Source organism: Paroedura picta, chromosome 2 (genome assembly GCF_049243985.1).
Source record: "Paroedura picta isolate Pp20150507F chromosome 2, Ppicta_v3.0, whole genome shotgun sequence".
NCBI lineage: Eukaryota > Metazoa > Chordata > Lepidosauria > Squamata > Gekkonidae > Paroedura > Paroedura picta.
In genome coordinates this window covers 38011467-38029801 of record NC_135370.1, presented here as the reverse complement: position 1 = coordinate 38029801, position 18335 = coordinate 38011467, and the positions used below count along the sequence as shown (strand labels likewise).

Sequence of the window (18335 nt, the reverse complement as noted above, 5' to 3'; positions counted from 1 at the left end):
CTGCATAGAGCAAGTTACAGAAATCTAGTCTGGAGGTTTTATATCACCTTCACTAATTCAGGTCAATTCTTGCGATATTTGGGGAAACTCTGCAATTGTGCTTTATATAAGCATCATCTAAAATAGACATTAAAAGTACAAAAAAGTATAAACCTCTTGATCTTTTAAAAACACAATTATAATATGCATGGGAGGGGGTCAGCATCAAATGGAAGATGGCACAGATATTCCACAGGGAAGGGCTGCATTTTATACACAGGAGGGCAAATTAATCAAGACTCAGGGAGTGGTACAGTGCCCCCCCCCAAAAAAAAAAATTCTACCAGGAGTTCCCAAACTTGTTTCCTTACCATAGCACCTTTGTTGTCTTCTGCTAAGCAGTGATCCCCAATGTGTTGCCCACAGGCAGCAGTTTATCGTCTGGCGCCACTTTCTTCTTCGAGGCCCATTATGCACGGCCGCCGAAATGGCGATTTCGGGTCACATGGAAAACGCGGAGGGGGAAGACGCGACGCATACCGGTTATACATGGGGCGGGGCGCGACGGCGGCAAAACCCAGAGTAACCGATTATGCACGCGCCGATCCGGGCGCCGCTTCTGGTTGCGCCCCGCTCACCCGGAAGCTGCGCTTTCTTCCGCGTTTCACTGACGCGGCTTTTTCGGTGGCATGCACCGAAGCGGCAGCCGGTTGCAGCCGGCTCCGTGCGTTATCCGTGATTTTAGTCGCCGCCATTCCACCCCGAATGTGCGCTAAAACCCCCGTGCATAATGGGTCCCCCAAGCACATTTTCCCCCAAACAAAGAGCCAATCCCAGCATCCCCATGTCTTTATTGGCACATGAAATGCTTCAAGAAAGCCCAGGAACTAGCACCCCTTTGCCCTTATAGAATGCTCATTCAGAAATACCTTTTATCATGCATGATTTTACCAATCAGTTGGTAAAATGTGGTGTGGATCCTATTACTTTTAGGTGTATTGAGAACTGGTTGACAGATCGCACCCAAAGGGTGCTTGTAAATGGTTTACCATCTTCTTGGAGAGGAGTGCCAAGTGGAGTGTCTTAGGGATCTTTCCTGGGCCCAAATAATTTATAAATTATTTGGATGAAGGAGTAGAGGGGGGTCCTTATTAAATTTGCAGATGACACTAAACTGGGAGGGGTAGCAAACATACCAGAAGACAGAATCAGAATACAGGATGATCTTGAAAGGCTAGAAAACTGGACGAGAATGAATAAAATGAATTTCAATAGTGCTAAATTTTAAGTTCTTCATTTAGGTTGGAAAATTCATATGAATCACTATAGGATGGGTGAGACTTATCCTAGCAGTAGTACATGTGAAAAGAATCTGAGGGTCTTAGTAGACCATACACTGAACATGAGTCAGCAGTGTGACTTGGTGGCTAAAAAGACAAATGGCTGACTGCATGTCGAGGAGTGGGGAATCAGACCCGGCTCTCCAGATTAGAGGCTGCTGCTCTTAACCACTACACTAAGCTATAAGTAGTTGTTTCCATTTATTTGTGATAGATACCAGCACATATAAAATGCCCCCCCCCCATACTTTGGTTTCTGAAACATTCAGCGCGCCGCATATAATCCATGGTTTGTCTATATATTTGTGAAACACCCCTGTGGGAGGAGCATGTCCGGGTTGTCCAAACTTGAATACGAGCCAATCAGGCTGCACCCTGATTGGGCTGGCCCCTACGCTCACCGCCCTCCCTAGCAGCCTCCCTCACAAGGGTGCCTATTATGGGGAGAGGAAAGGAGGCAATTTTAAACTGCTTAGAGACACCTGAGGCCTGCTGGGTGACTGTGGACCATTCCCAGTTCTCTCGGAGCTCTCTCTACCCTACCTCCCTCACAGGGTGCCTATTATGGGGAGAGGAAGGGAAGGCAACTGGGAACTGCTTTGAGACACTTGAGGCCTGCTGGATCACTGTGGCCCATTCTCTCAGACCTGTCACAGCCCCACAGCCCTCACAGGTTGTCTATTGTGGGGAGATGAAGGGAAAAGGTGTTTGTAAACCACTTTGAAACTCCTTTTGATAGTAAACAGCAGGGTACAAAAATCCAGCTCTTCTTCTTCTAAGAGACAATAGTGAAAGAAGCATGAGGGGCACATAACATTATATCAATAATAAAAAAAATGGAGACAGAAGGAGCAGGGTGTGACTACAACATGTGGATTAGGGCAGGGGGGCATTTCAGTGTCTGTGGCCTAATTCACACAAGAAGGGAAATTAGGCTAAACATAGAACTGGGAGTAATTGGTTGCCATGTATTCTCTCCCTAAGAAGAGTCTCCAGTCTGATTTTCCCTTCACATATCTGAAGACGTGCCTCTGGAGACCTCATCTGTAACCACTATGCCACAATTCCCAAAGGTCAGTCCTCTCCCACACTCAACGAACATTCCAAACCACAGGTTCTTGACACCCATCTCTCCACACCCATGCCCTCATTTGTCACCACGCCACCACAACCCACCCCCACAACACACATATTCAACCTCATGCCCTTACAGACTGGACAACTCCTCCCCTTACTCTTCCCAAAGCCAAGCTCTCTCTATCTTAATCACTCTATTCCTTTCTACCTTCCTCTCTATTTGCTATTTCCCGCCTTCCCCCTGCTAACGCTTGTTGTATCAGCTACAACGGGCTTTAATTCTAGTGTCCCCAGTAAATGTGAAGTCCTCCTCTTTGCGACATTTCTTCAGGAGTTGGAAAGATGTCTTTGCTCAACCAAACAGAACTGTGCTGAACATCTCTTTCCTATTCAGTCAGAGTGCTGAGAATGTTATTTGGTCTCCCTGGGCTGTGCCAAGCATTCATAATCAATCCTTTTTAGCCAGCCGCTATTGATTTGAATTGAAGCATTATTAGTTTTCTCAGGCTGCACCCATATCCCCTTAGCAAAGCAATTGGATTCAATTAGTTGATGTAGCTCAAACTGTTATCTATTTTACAACGGTGTCTTAATGAAATCCCCCATCTGTGAGAAATGGAGAGCGTGTAAAGCGATAACCACCTGCGTGTCTTCAGTCGCTCACAATATAGATGCAGTGATACTTTTTAATGAGACATCAGCCAAGGGAATTAATGTCTTCTAACATTCTTCATTATATGGGACTTAACACTGTTACGGCTTTTAATATCACATCCCGAGCAGGAGTCCATTGATCAGTGGGATTCATGTACTTGTCTGCGTGTTTTGCAAGTCTCGTAACTGCTTGTGAAAACTGTTGGAAATAATCAAAAGGCATCTGGAAACGACGCCTTAAATACATTCATGAGCGGAACTCCTTGATTCACTTCATCTCTCATGGTAAAGGATGCTTCACGTGGTTACACTTTTTACTTGGAAACTATTCAAAATATTTGTATATAGAATTATTTTAAGGATGTCCCTGTATTTAAACTGCAGCTCTCCCTTTCCATATGAGCAGCAGGGTTTGGGATCCCATAATTTTGGAAGAGAACTAAAGTAGAGGACACCTAGTTCGCTCTTCTCCCACACCCGCACTGACACAGCACCCTGGCCGTTAGCAGAGGCATCCACCTATCTATACAATATATTCAGTCTCTTATACCAGTTCAAGTTGAGATGCATTTGCATTTGCACCATGAATATATTATATTATAGATGGATGGAAGATAGGTCTATCAATGACTACTAGCCATGAGGCCAAAGAGAATCTCCATATATTACCACACTCCTGAGTTTAGCCTTGAAAGAGGCAAAGATGGTATCTGCAGGCATACCCAAAGCATGAACACCTGTGAGCTAACCGAGGAGGAAGAGAAAGAGGAAGAAGAGGAGGAAGAAGAAGAGTTGGCTCTCATATGCCACTTTTCTCTACCCGAAGGAGTCTCAAGGCGGCTTCCAGTCGCTTTCCCTTTCCTCTCCCCACAGGTGGGCATGCAAACAGCTATGCTTCTCAACTGTATTCTGCACAATCATGCTACTTTATGGGTTTCTTGAAACCTGAAAAATGTTTCATGAGGTTCTCAACAGTAAAAAGGTTGAGAAAAGCTGATCTAAACTGTCCAGTTTCTCCAACGGTATAGCTATTCTCTTTGCAGCAGAAGGGGTGGTGATTCCTACCAATTCTCCCCTCTTGCTGCAGATCCCCACATTGTCCCTTTGGGTGTTCCCAGAGGTCCATTGACCCTCCCCTCCCCCCAGAAAAATCTCTCAGGGGGCTGGAAGAGGGGATGTCCGTGTATGATAGGACGTACACCCAAGTGATTAATAAATGCTGATATCAAATCCAAGGGAGAAGCTTCACTGCCTCTCCTTCCTTCTCCTCTGGAGTGATTAGCCACTGATGTAGTCCAAGAGGGGAGTGTCTAGATGCCAACTGGCAGGGCAAACTAAGGGAAGAAACCTTGTTCTTCTTTCTGTAGTTGTGGCTGAACATGATGTTCTCTTCTTAATACTTTCTTGACTTATGCATCAGTGGCAATTATTATGATAAATTCATGCTTGACTATTTCACAGGCCGCACCCCTCAAGTATGGGAGACCTGATCTGAGGAAGAGGGTTATTTCCTTTTGCCCTGACACACCCAGGCCTTTGTAGAGCCAGAAGAGTCCAGCAAGTATTCCTCAATCAGAAAGCAACTGGTATCCCAGTGTTAGGGGTCAGAGTAAAATGAAGGAACTGATGAGGATGAGATTCCTCTTCCATTGGTCTCTACAATGCGTGGGGCCCAGGAAAGATGGAGTAATTGCTAGGAAATACTTACTTTAGGCATTCTAATAGATTACATTTATGTACTTAGCTCACCAGATTTGCAGATTGGTTTTGGGTGGCCTCCCCACTGTCAGGCGAGGGGGTAGTTGGGTTGCTGATCTAGGCTGAGAAACTCCTGGAGATTTGGGGATTGAGGCTGGGCAGGACCGGGAACTGAGTGGGGTGCAATGCCATAGAAACCACCCTAAAGTATCCATTTTATCCAGGGGAACTGATGTCTGTAGTCCAAAGATGAGCTGATTTCACCTGGATGCTGGCATCCCTATATTATTTGCCTAGATTTTGGAGCCTTATATATAAAACCTCCTTATAATAGTAATGTACCGTTAAGAATGTTTCTGTAAGTGGGGTCTGGTAAGATTATTGATTTACTAGCTTCAAAGCTCATTCCTAAGAATGGGCCTTGAAAGAGCCCCTTCTCCTGGTCCCCGGCCAGGCTGCTTAAAGTGGCTTTGGGCTGCAGCTTGCAGCCAGAACAAGTGGGGCGGGCAGGGACTGGCCAGCTCATTAGCAGGCCCAGCCTACCAGGCTGGGAGGCCCTTGTTAGCAGGCCCTCCACCACAGCCCTTTGCCCAGGGCCCTCTCGCCTTACCTGCTGCTGGCTCCAGGCACTGAGGTGTGTCTGAGAGCAAAGAGGCTAGAGTCCAGGGACAGAGGGCGGGAGCTGCAGGGGCAGGGTCAATCAGGGTGCAGCCAGCTAGCTGGCTGCACCCTGATTGGCCCTATTCCAACTTGGACAGCTGGACACATTCCACCCCCCAGGCTGTTTCACAAATATATAGAGGAAACATGGATAAGGATATTCAGATAGCAGCCGTAAACTTTTGGGAATGGTCTTTGACTAACATTCCACGGTACCTTTGAGCCAATGGCCTACTGATACTAAAACAGTAATATACGATAAGACTTTAATATTCACTGTGGTTTGACAATATGGATTTAAGTATTGATATATAGAAAATTACATATTCATCTTATTAATTTTGTAGGAAAGGCAGTAGGATTTTTCCACTTTTGTTACAACAAATTGATATTGGAGGTATGTGTATTTGTAGTAATTCATTGCTGCATTGTTTAATTTGACTAATATGGTATGGATAGTAATTTGTACATTTTGAATTTAGGACTCAACCACTGAAGAAGTCACTGAAAATGGAAATTATCTAGAAACCGTTATGGTTGTTTCTCCTTGTATATAAAAGAAATGGCAAAAGAAATTGTATTGGAATTCAATACATACATTATCACAAGTATATTGCCTTGGAAAGGTTCCTTGTTTTTCTGTTGATGTATGTGAGAGCAGGCAAATTGGCAGCATTACAGGAGAGTCTCTTTGTACCTGCAGGGTCTCTACCTGTAATGATGTCCACGTGGTTGGTGGGTTTTTGAAAAAAAAGCTCCAGATTTTGTGATGCTCAGTAGCAGCTTCCTCCTTGTTATTGGAGTCCCTCCGGCACAGTCCCAGCAGGGTGCTGTTTCTACTGTCCTCGTCTTATTCTCCAGGTGGTCCTCTTGGATATACCTGCCAGGACTGCAGTACTGAAGTCTGGCTTTAGAGAGGGTTGGAGCTGGTTACCAAGTAGGTATTCTTAGCTCTTGCTGGCTGTATTGATTGGTGTATATACTTTTGCCAGCAAGAAAGGTCAGCTCAGTCCAAGGCATTTTGGATAATTTCCATGCAAAAGACAAAGAGACTGCAGAAAAAAAATGCTGTCCAGACACTGAGGCAAAATATGAGTCAGGGGAAATGCGGTGATTTGATAATGTGGACAGATTTGTATCAGTACCAAGCTGTATCTTAGAATGGGAATGGTTCCTGTGCAATCTTTACATGTACACATGCGTCGGTACTTGGATACAGTCATAAAAGAAATATATATATATGTTAACAGAATTTTAATATAGGTAGACATTACTTACATTTTAAGCCGGTGTTGCATATTGGTTAAGAGTGGTGGTTTCTACTCTGGGGAGCCGGGTTTGATTTTCTGCTCCTCCGCAGGAGGCCAGCTGGGTGACCTTGTGCTCGTCACAGCCCTGATAGTGCTGTTCTCATAGAGCAGTCCTGTCAGGGCTCACAGGGTGTCTGTTGTGGAGAGAGAAAGGGAAGACGATTGTGAGGCATTTTGAGATTCTTTAGAGTAGTCAAAATTGGGGTATAAAAACCGACTCCTTCGTTTGGTCATGATGTGTATTTGTACATGATACTTGTAGTCCATCTAATGCAGCATCCTGTTTTGCCAGCAGACTGAACATGGAGGCCATGGTCTTCCCCTAACATTGGGAACAAACATGGGAGGTCTACTCTGATGTAAAACCCATGGTACACAATGGGGCTTACTCCCAGGAAAGAACCCTTAGGATCAGTTCAAAGCATCAGCAGCAGCTTGCAAGCTCTACTTGATAATGACAGCACTCTCATACAAGTATTGGGGGGAAAACCTTTTTCTTGCCCACAGGCAGCTACTCAATCTCAAACAGCTCCTCGCCCACAATAATACATCTAATTTGAGCATACAGAGCCTCTTGTGGCGCAGATTGGTAAGGCAGCCGTCTGACAGCTTTGCCCATGAGGCTGGGAGTTCGATCCCAGCAGCCGGCTCAAGGTTGACTCAGCCTTCCATCCTTCCGAGGTCGGTAAAATGAGTACCCAGCTTGCTTGCTGGGGGGGTAAACGGTAATGACTGGGGAAGGCACTGGCAAGGCCACCCCGTATTGAGTCTGCCATGAAAACGCTGGAGGGCGTCACCCCAAGGGTCAGACATGACTCGGTGCTTGCACAGGGGATACCTTTACCTTTAATTTGAACATGGACACTAGTACCAGAGCTTGCAACAAACCCAGCTGACAGCTTTGCTGCCACATACCCCCAGAAAACACAATCATAGGACATCCATCACATCATCTCAGGCTTATTCATTTGCTCATCTTCTAACATGGTATATGCCATTAAATGCAAACAATGACCTTCAGTCCTGTACAAGGGTAAACAGATCAAACCCTACACCAAAGGATAAATGGACACAAATCTGACATTAAGAATCACGTGACTGAGTAACCTGTTGGAGAACATTTCAACCTCCCAGGACACTCAGTGAGAGGCTCCAAAATAGCTGTTTTATTGCAAAGGATTTTCAGAAAAGACTGGAATGGGAGACGGTTGAATTACAAATTATGACAACCCTCAGGAAAATGGAATTCTCGGGCCTTAACAGAAATACCGGCTTTTTATCTTGCCACACATGCTAAGTCACTCAATTCTTGCTTATACCCAGAATTAAACTTTGTTGGTCTTACAGATGTTCTCACATCTGTTAAGTCTTTTATCTCTATGCCAATTTCCTGCTATACACAGGTCTTACCTTGGTCTTAAGTAGCCATTCCTCCATTACCTTGGTCTTAAGTAGCCATTCCTGGCAACTAACGCCCCCCAAAAAACATGTGTATCTAAAATTTGAGGTAATTTGTTCCAATGTATCCAAGAAGTGGGCATCAACACATGCTAAGAATTGAACTTTGCAGGTCTTGGAGGTGCCCCTGGATTCAAACTCAGTTGTCACATCTGTTCATTAGCTCTTGTATTTGTATGCTAATTTAGTACTATTCATAGATCTTAACAACCCGTTTAACCCAACCTCAGCTGTAATTGCCCAGTTGTTAACAACAACAACAACAACACATTTTAGATTTATACCCAAACCTTCCAACGCTCAGGGAAGTTAACAACATTGAAACAAATTACAATTTATAATTTGCTGTAATTTGTGCCCCTTACTAGAATCTGTATTGAAATAAAACAGTTCCACAAGACCTGCAAAAGGGAGCTCTTTCGCCAGGCATTTGGTTGAGGCATTGGGAATCAGCAACACCCGCAGGGCTCCTGAGCCTTTTCCCCTGGAATCCTTACACCCGATCTGAACCATGGACTTGTTCAATCGTTATCCTGATTAGACTGTTATTTTCGGTTGTGGTTGTTATTGTTATCATGGTTGCAGTTCATCTTATATGTTATGCTGAAACAAAGTCCTATGTACTGTACATTCCATGAGCCTCAGGGGAGGGCGTTATACAAATATAATGAAGAAATATTAAAAATCCCAAACAGGGATGGTGTTTGGCAGGAGTCGATCTTCAACATTCCTTCTCTCCTACCTTAGTGGAGAGGCCAGCCCTATGGTAGATGCTATTTTTGTTCTCGACCATAAGCCTGGTAGAATAGCTCCACTTTATAGGCCTTGTGGAACTGGCTTAAGTCCTGCAGCGCCCTGATATCTTTTGGGAGCTCATTCCACCAGCCTGGGGTGAGGGCTGAAAAGGGCGCAGAGTGGTAAGGCAGCAGACATGCAATCTGAAAGCTCTGCCCATGAGGCTGGGAGTTCGATTCCAGCAGCCGGCTCAAGGTTGACTCAGCCTTCCATCCTTCCGAGGTCGGTAAAATGAGTACCCAGCTTGCTGGGGGGTAAATGGTAATGACTGGGGAAGGCACTGGCAAACCACCCCATGAAAACGCTAGAGGGCATCACCCCAAGGGTCAGACATGACTCGGTACTTGCACAGGGGATACCTTTACCTTTAGAGGCTGATTTCACCTCTTTTGGACTGGGGACCTTGAGCAGATGACCTTGAGCAGGGCCCTTGGGGGATTCTAAAAAACCACCTGAATTAAAGGAGATTTGATTTTGTGATTCCACGTCCAGCATCTTCATCATTTGGCTTTCAAGCTATCCTGACAGGCCGTTCCTGTTTGCGCCTTCCAGGTCAGACCATGAAATTATAGCTCATTTCCAAACTACAGAGATCAGTTCCCCTGGAAAGAATGGAGACTCTGTAGGGCAGTGGTCCCCAACCTGCGGGCCGCGGACCGGTACCGGGCCGCGAAGGCCATGGCGCCGGGCCGCGGCTCCCTCTCCCCGCCCCCCCCCCGCAGTAAAAAACTTCCCAGGCCGCAAGCTTGCGGCCCGGGAAGCTTCTTACTGTGGGAGGGCGGGGAGAGGGAATCAGGACCGGCCGCGCCCGTGTGGGCGCGGACCGCGGGTGCGGCCCGATGCGTGGGCGCGACCCGCGGGCGCGGCCCAATGCGCGGGCGCGGCCGGTGCGTGGGCGTGGCCCACGCGCGGGCCGCGGGCCGCGCCCCGATGCCCTGCCGGTCCCCAACCTCAGAAAGGTTGGGGACCACTGCTGTAGGGTAACATTGTACCCCGTTGAGGTCCCTGCCCTCCCCAGGCTCCATTCCCAAATCTCCAGGAGTTTCACAGCCTGGAGCTAGCAACCCACCTCGTCCCACCCACCACCCACCACCCACCCCCCGTTGTTGGCCCGGAAGGGCCTGGTAACCCTTCTATAAATACTAAACCCTGCAGTCTCCACTCAATTTTAATATAAAAGAACCATTAACATTTGAACCATTAATTTTAATATTTGCTAAAAAAAAAAGCACACAGACCCCAATTTAAAAAAACCCTATTAGCTGAAAAGAAATGGAGAGTAAAAAATTAAGAGAAGACTTTAGAGAATAATTGAAGTTCCCAGCAGGCCTGGAAAAAAATGTATTGTAATAGGAAGCTGAAGCCATTTGTAGCTTATACCTAAACTGTAGCATACGGTAAATAACATCTTGTTGAAGCTTCTGCTAGGAACAGGACTTTTTTTTACCTTTCTACAAGCAGTTGTGATTTGTGAATCCTACCTCCCACAGTTAATTTTTTAAATTAGAAAAAGAAGTCTGGGAAAAAAGAAAACACACACTCATATCTTTCCTGCAGAGTTTTGTTAATAGCTACACTTCAAAAATCAATCTTCATTAGTGTTTTGGAGTTGTTGGGGGTTTTTTTGGGGGGTAAAACTATCAAAAGTAGAAAAGATAACAGACAATGTAGCCAGCTGTCCTCTGTGCTTGTTGGATTATGCAACATCTGTCATGTGCATGATTCAACAGCATATATGGTGAGGGATTTGGAGACCAAGACGTATGAGGAAAGGTTGAGGGAGCTTGGTCTGTTTAGCCTGGAGAGATGGCGACTAAGAGGTGATATGATAGCCATCTTCAAGTACTTGAAGGGCTGTCACATAGAGCATGGAGCAGAGTTGTTTTCTGTCGTCCCAGAAGATCAGACCAGATTGGGTTGAAATTAATTCAAAATAATTTTGGCTAAACATCTGGAAGAAGTTCCTGACAGATAAGTTCATCAGTGGAACAGGCTTCCTTGGGAGGTGGTGAGTTCTTCTTCAGACATTTTTAACCACAGACTAGATAGCCACCTCACAGAAATGTTGATTCTGTGAATTTAGGCAGATTGTGAGTGGGTGGGCAAAAGGACTGTGTCAGTGCTTGGTTTTTGTGGCTCTTTCTTGCACGCCCAGGGAAATGCCGATCACAACTTTGGGGTCGGGAGGCAAATTTCCTCCAGGCCAGATTGGCCAAGAATTCTGGATTTCTGGGCATGAAATTAGAGTCATAGCCGGTGGGCAGGTAGTTGTGAGTTTTCTGCATTGTATAGGGGGTTGGACTAGATGTATTTATTGATTTACATTTATATCCCGCTCTCCTCTGAGGCTCCAGATAACCCTGGTGGTCCCTTCCAACTCCATGATTTTATGATTCTCTGAAGAATATCCTACAGGGAACATTGGAGGAGATGTGTAGTTAGCATAGTTAGGTCAGGAACTTCCTGGTATTTTTCAAATGATCTCCTCCTGATTGGCTCAATTGGGGACTTCCTGTTCCTTTGAGCATACTTCCTTCCTGCTTGCCTTCAGAATAGACTGAATCAGCAGAACAGGGCAACTAGACTGGAATCTCTCTCTCTCTCTCTCTCTCTCTCTCTCTCTCTCTCTCTCTCTCTCTCTCTCTTGCTATACAAAGTTATTTCTCTTCTAAATAAAACTATTTTATTCTCTTTAGCAGCCTGGTGTTTTGATCCTCTTTGCATGTTCCAAATCTGCCAACAGTTCTTTCGGTATAATATTTAAAGCAAATATTAACAATAGGGAAGGCTGTGAAATAACATGCTTGAATCAAGACACCTCTTTACCACTGAATTTCTCAACTGGAAGTGGAAAAAGAATTACATTTTTATCACCACATTTCAATTTGTAAATAATGATTTTTCGCATTGATCTTGTGTATCAGGTTATCATGCTTTTTGTCACAAATGAAACTTCAAAACCAAATTACTTAATCCAGATTGAACAAAGTCTAATGTCTGAGTCAGAAGAAGTCCTACGCTAGCGGCCACACAATGGAACCAGCTCTGGAATGAAGTAAGGGGGGGGCACGACCTTAAATTTTAAAAGAGGCACTGCAAGGCCACTTTATTCACTAAAGCAGGCTATCTCAACTAGGGTTTTGTGAAACCCTGGGCTTTTTTGATGGCCCTGAGAAGGTTTCCTGAATGAGTGGGAGTTATTATTTATATTATTTTTAAATTTGCACTACTTGTTACCTAGGTTAAAAGGAGCAACTGGGTCAGAAAAACGCTCTCCCAAAATGGCGTGTAAAGAGGAAAGAGAGGCTGAAGATTACAAGAGGAGGGGAAGAATATCTTCACAGGTGGAATATTTTATTTTTTCTAGTTTTCTTACACGCAATTCTTGCCTAAACTGAACAAAGCTCGCTTGCTTCATTTTCCATCTCTGAACTGAAACTTCTTGGTGATCAATGTCTGTCTGTTCAGGAAATGGGAGTAAAAGGTAAACAGCAAGCAGATGGAGGTAGGTTTACAACTTGGATAAGGTTGCCAACCTCCAGGAGGGGCCTGGAGACCTCCTGGAATTACAACTGATCTGCAGGCCTTTCCCCTGGAGAAAGTGGCTACCTTGGAGGCTGAAGGCATTATACCCTGCCAAGCTCTCTCCCCTTCCCAAGCTCCACCTCCCAAATCTCCAGGAATTTCCCAACACAGAGTTGGCAACCCTGTGTACAGTCATATCTGGACTGTATTGCATTGAATGGGTAGGCAGAAACATAGAAAGAGGAGGTTCAGAGCAAATCCTTCACAGTATCTTCTTTATTCTGGGGCAGGATGGGGCCAGTAGAAAGGTCATCTCCTAACAACGACACCCTTTTAAAACCACTGGAGTCTCAGAAGGGTGTGACGTTGTTTAGGGAAAATAATAAAAATAATATTTTATAATTTCATAATAATATGTTTAAGGCTAATAATAATAATTAGCTTTAGAACAAACACAAAGATTAAAATTTTTTAAAAATCCCAGATGCAATTAAAATCCCTTTGGCAGATGCTGATCTTCTATCTCCTTCCTCTCTTAGCGGTGAGGCCAGCTTCCATTCTGCATGTTAGTTTTGGCCTCAACTGTATGCCTGGTGGAATAGCTCCATTTTACAGGCCCTGCAGAACTGATTTAGGTTGCACAGAGCCCTGTTCTGTTCTGGGAGTTCATTCCATCAGGCTGGTCAAGGCCAAATTCACCTCTTTCAGGCCTGGGCCCCTGAGCAGATGTTATTGCAAAGATCTCAGCGCTCTTGGGGGATTATAAAGGGAAAGGTGGTCCCACAGGTATGCTGGTCCATTTAAGGGTTTAACAGTTAAAACGTTTAGTCTTGTAGACTTGTATCATTGCATGAGCATGTTTTATTTCAGGTGAAGTTGCAGATTACAATTCTGTCTTTACCTAGAAGAGATATTTGCATCTGGGGATTTCTACAAAGGAAATTACTTACTCGCCATAAATTATTCAGAGCTGTTGTGAACTGCACTTACTGTATGGTGTAATGGACCCTACTCTTATTCTTAAAATAAAGGCAAAAGTGAATGCTACTGAATGTAGGCTTTGAGGCCAGTCAGGCCTGCAAGAATGCATGAGTCTAGTAATTCTAATCAGTTTACTATGGTGACCTCCTGTGGCAGGATGCTGGAACTCTTTGGAATATTGCACTGCATGTCTCAGAAGCCAGGAAAATGTCCTAGTATTAAGGCTTTGACACATTTTACACAGCAAATGCAGAAGATGTGGATGGTAACTCCTGCATGCAATTCCTGCATCCATTACTACTGTATTAGAATCCATTTAAAACCATCTGGTCTAATCCCCTTTTTGTTGACAGCTGTCCCTCAATGGCTAGTTAAAGTAGAAAGTAAAATAAAGTCTGTTGGGTTGAACTTGGTTTAAGTGTTAGAAGGTGGTCTAACTAAAGCAAAATGCACAATTCAACAGCGGCTTTTGGATAAAGAGGCACAAAATAAGACTCTCTTATTTACAGCTCCTGACTTTAACCTAAAATCATGGTCAAATATCGTCATTGCTCCTTACCTAATGAATATTAAAAATCTTAGATGGTTTTTCTCTAGCACAGGTTTTCTCAACCAGCGTTTCATGAAACCCTGGGTTTCTTGATGACCCTGGAAGAGTTTCCTAAATGGGTGGGAGTTAATTAATGTTTATATATTTTTTATATTTGTAAAACATTTATTAGGTGATATGACCACATATGATCATGTCAATTTGCCCCCTCCTCCCAAAATGGCCATGATTGGTCTTGGAGAGGGTGGGAAAGGGAGGAGCCCTGAGTGGGTGTGTATACTGCTGTGCTCTCCAACCATATTCTGCACAAGGGCAACACTTCTGGGGTTTGTCAAAGCCTGAGGAATGCTTCAGTAGTTTCTCAACAATAAAAAAGTCGAGAAAGTTTGGCTTAGGGTATCTCCAAAGCAAAAAGAGGAAAATATACTGACCCAAATCAAAGTCAAGAACCTAAAGGTATCCCCTGTGCAAGCACCGAGTCATGTCTGACCCTTGGGGTGACGCCCTCTAGCGTTTTCATGGCAGACTCAATATGGGGTGGTTTGCCAGTGCCTTCCCCAGTCTTTACCGTTTACCCCCCAGCAAGCTGGGTACTCATTTTACCGACCTCGGAAGGATGGAAGGCTGAGTCAACCTTGAGCCAGCTGCTGGGATCAAACTCCCAGCCTCATGGTCCTAAAAAGGTCAAAATAAGGGAAATTAATTTAAGCTCTGTAGGGTAGAACACAATTTTAAAATTTAGTACTAATATTTATTAAAGTTAAAAACTCAAGGCTTATAGCATAGCCTCAATAAAAGCAGTGCATCCATGCATACCAATACCTCCACTGACCAGATGTGTTTTGGCATTACCACCTTTATCAATGGTCATAACAACAGCATACATAACAACAGCATACATAAAACACAAGAAATACAAGAATTGTTATATATACTTAGCTTTTATAGATAAAGTGATATTATATACTGAGGACACTATGGATCTCTGAAAGTAAAAAAGAAGAAAAGCTGTATTATAATAGCATGATATAAATCAATTAGGGAAACTTAAAAAAAAGACATACAAGCTTCTTACTTACTATCCAATTCTGTGGAACAGAAGGCCAGATAAAACTAATCGAGGCCTCTAATGTTTCAAAAGCAGGCCCTGTTCAAGGTAGGCACCTATAAAGTTTATAAGTATGTAATTATTAGAAATTCCGATATTCTAGTTATGACATTACACAGCAATATAATGGCCAAAAGTATCATCTTATTTTCCGTGTCCGTTAAGTGTCACGTAGGAGCCAACCTTCAGCCAAAGTATGTTGCGGGGGAAATGCTATTACTCTGAATCTTTTTTTTTTTTTTACACCTCTCCAAATTATCAGAATGGTGCAATCTGGCCTCTGAAGAGGTCAATATACAGAGAGAACAGAGTATTGGGGGGAGGGAGGGGGGAGAAAAAGAGATATCCAGAAAAAGTAAAACACAGGAACCGTTATAAAATGAGAACACATACACTATCGGACACTTTGCCAGTCTATTTGATCTGAATGGCTGAAGCGCTTTCAATGTATGGGTATCCCCATTCATCATGCCTAGGAAATCTCAGGTGATCAAAACCACTCAATCTAATCAGTGTGATCTGTCGCTGTCACTCAGTGGTAGCTTTGCAGCGGTTTACAGTGTTGTGAGCCAGCAGAGGCAGCCTGTATTCAGTTTCAGCCAGGCTCTTACAAATATCTGTAGAACTCAGGATTAGGCCAGGCTCTGAAGACTGGATGTCAAAAACTTCTGCCTGAGATCCTGGAGAGGCCCTGCCAGTCTGAGAAGGCAATACTGACTGATAGACCAATGGTCTCATTCAGTACAAGTCATCATAAGATGTGCTGACTCGTTTCTTCGGAACCAGACACAGAGGGTTGCAATGGGGGAAGAGCGATCACACCCCTTTCAACTCCACAGGGGCGATTCTCTCCCCCAAGCTATTTAACATCTATGTGTACCCTCTGGCCCAGCTGGTCCAGAGCTATAAGCTGGGTTGTTACTAATATGTGTATGACACCCAGCTCTATCTTTTGATGGATGGCTGCCTGGACTCCCCCCTCCCCTGGAAACATTCACCAGATGTTTGGAAGCCGTAGCTGGATGGCTTGAGCAGAGTCACCTAAAACTTAATCCCTCTAAAATGGAGGGATTTGCCCAGTCTTGTGGTGATGCAGCTTAACATCTCACCCTCTGCCAGGAATCTGGGTCTGATCCTTGATGCCACCCTGTAGATGGAGGCGCAGGTAACAAGAGTAGCCTGCCAGGAGTTTTTCCATCTATGCCAGGCGAAGCTACTAGTACTCTATCTACTCTTGGAGTACCTAGCCACAGTGATCACTTCTGGGATTGATTTCTGTAACTTACTCTACGGTTGAGGTCTATTGAGCAGATAGCAGTTTTCGTCACCAATAAATGTTTTTTTGATGGTAAATTATACTATTTTAAAATAGGCTTTTATTGTGGGGCTTTATTTCTACTCTATAACCCGCCACGAGCCAGCTTGCCTGGGAGTGGCAGGTAACAAATCCATTCAATAAACAAACAAACAGACATTTGTTTTTCTTTATACATACTAAGTTTTGTATGGCTCTTGTAGATGTTCTACAATCAATCATAAAAATGATCACTTATACAGTGTCCTTAAAAAACAGTGGGTGATATCATATTATTCTATTCCATTAATTGCAGAGCATTCTTCCCATGCCAGGAGTCTTCCACTGGTGGGGCACACCTGTTCCGCTGTAGCAAAGTTCCTTGGGTCCAGCCAGCCAAAGCCACCACAGCTAGCAGAAAAGAGTCACCCAACCCAGCTTTTGATGCATCTGCCTTGCTTGTGATAGAATCTGGAAGTCTTTATCCAATTAATGACTAATTGGATTGCTTGCTTAAAAGGGGGAAGGGATCTGATGATTTGCTGTTTTAAGAACTCGAGAAAATTATTTTTGAATAATTAAAATCTTAATATAAGTAACTAATTCTGATATAAACCCTGATATAAATTAATCAATTTGAATTATTTAGTAATTGCATATGTCCAGGTCAACTGAAAACTCAAAAGCTTATTGTTTGAATCTCTTTACCACTCTGAATTTCTCACGTGAAACTGAAAAAAGTGTTATATTTTTATCATATTTCAGTTTGTAAATAATTATTTGTTGATTTTTCTTTCTTTTTTTCCCTCTCGTATATAGAATTTTTACCTTTTTGTATTAAAAACTTTAAATTTTTTTTTAAGATTGTCATTTCTGGTTCTCCACTAAAATCCTTACTTTTGCTTCTTTGTACATAATTAATTCTGTACTCAATTAAATAGTTCTGTTGTCTTCATGGTAAAGAACAAAGCAGCTATCCACAGCATAATTAGAAGTGCAAACCTGTAATTAAATATAGGTGGATTCATAGCTTTAATGTAATGCAGATCCAAGCCAGCCACAAAACACACATCATTTACAAAGTCATAATCTAGAAAACCATGGCAATGCACAACTGTCCAACAATAAAAACACTTACAAATCAAACATTTAAAGTATTTAAATACAGCGTTAAGTTGAAGTTTGTAAACAAAACTATCTAAGCCAGTTAAAAAACCAAATAACTTACCATGGCCGGTTCCACACAGGGAAGATGCCCCGATGTACCACTCGTTGGGAGGTGGGGAAAAGTCCCGACTCCAGCTGACGTCAACACCGGCCAGGACCCCAGGCACCCAGAATCCACAGGGCAAGGGAACGCAGATGTCTTTGGAGTTTCAGTAGGCAACCAGAGCACATGCCTGTGTGTCGGCAGACAATTAGAGTTCTGCAGCAGTAACAGTGACGGACCCTCCTGACTTACCACAGTAACCTCATGTGGCTGCCGTGCTTCAAGCCACATGGGAAATATTGGCGGAACAGTACCACGTGTGGCGGTAAGAAGTTCCTGACCACCTCCTCCCGGGTGAAATGCCAAGAGGCAGCCTGACAGTACACCCTCTGTGAGGAATCGGCCCATGTGAATATTGTTGACCTTGTAGCACCCTCCTCCATATAACAGGACCTGCTTACTGTCTTTGCTATTGGCCTGTTTTTATTGTCCAATTCAAAAAAAAATTTTGGGACTGGGAAATCAAACTGAAATGTGCAGAACTAGAGAAAGCGATGAAGGTATAAAATGGCTTCTGCGCATAGACTGCAATCAAATAAATAATGGGGAAATTTCTGCCATAACATCTGCTCCACAAATAAGGCACCTCTGAGTATATGGAATGTTTTTGTAAGGGCCTGCAAGAAAAGTGGATGA

At 43.8% G+C, this 18335-nt stretch overlaps 1 long non-coding RNA gene across 1 annotated transcript in view; it reads left to right on the top strand.

Moving 5' to 3' along the window:
- The window catches only part of LOC143829263 (uncharacterized), a 34149-nt gene extending 16912 nt beyond the window's left edge, over positions 1-17237 (top strand). The window contains exons 2-3 of the long non-coding RNA XR_013228043.1: positions 12213-12315; positions 16746-17237. This is a non-coding gene — a long non-coding RNA (uncharacterized LOC143829263). The remainder of the gene's footprint in view (positions 1-12212; positions 12316-16745) is intronic.
- The last annotated feature ends 1098 nt before the right edge of the window (positions 17238-18335 follow it).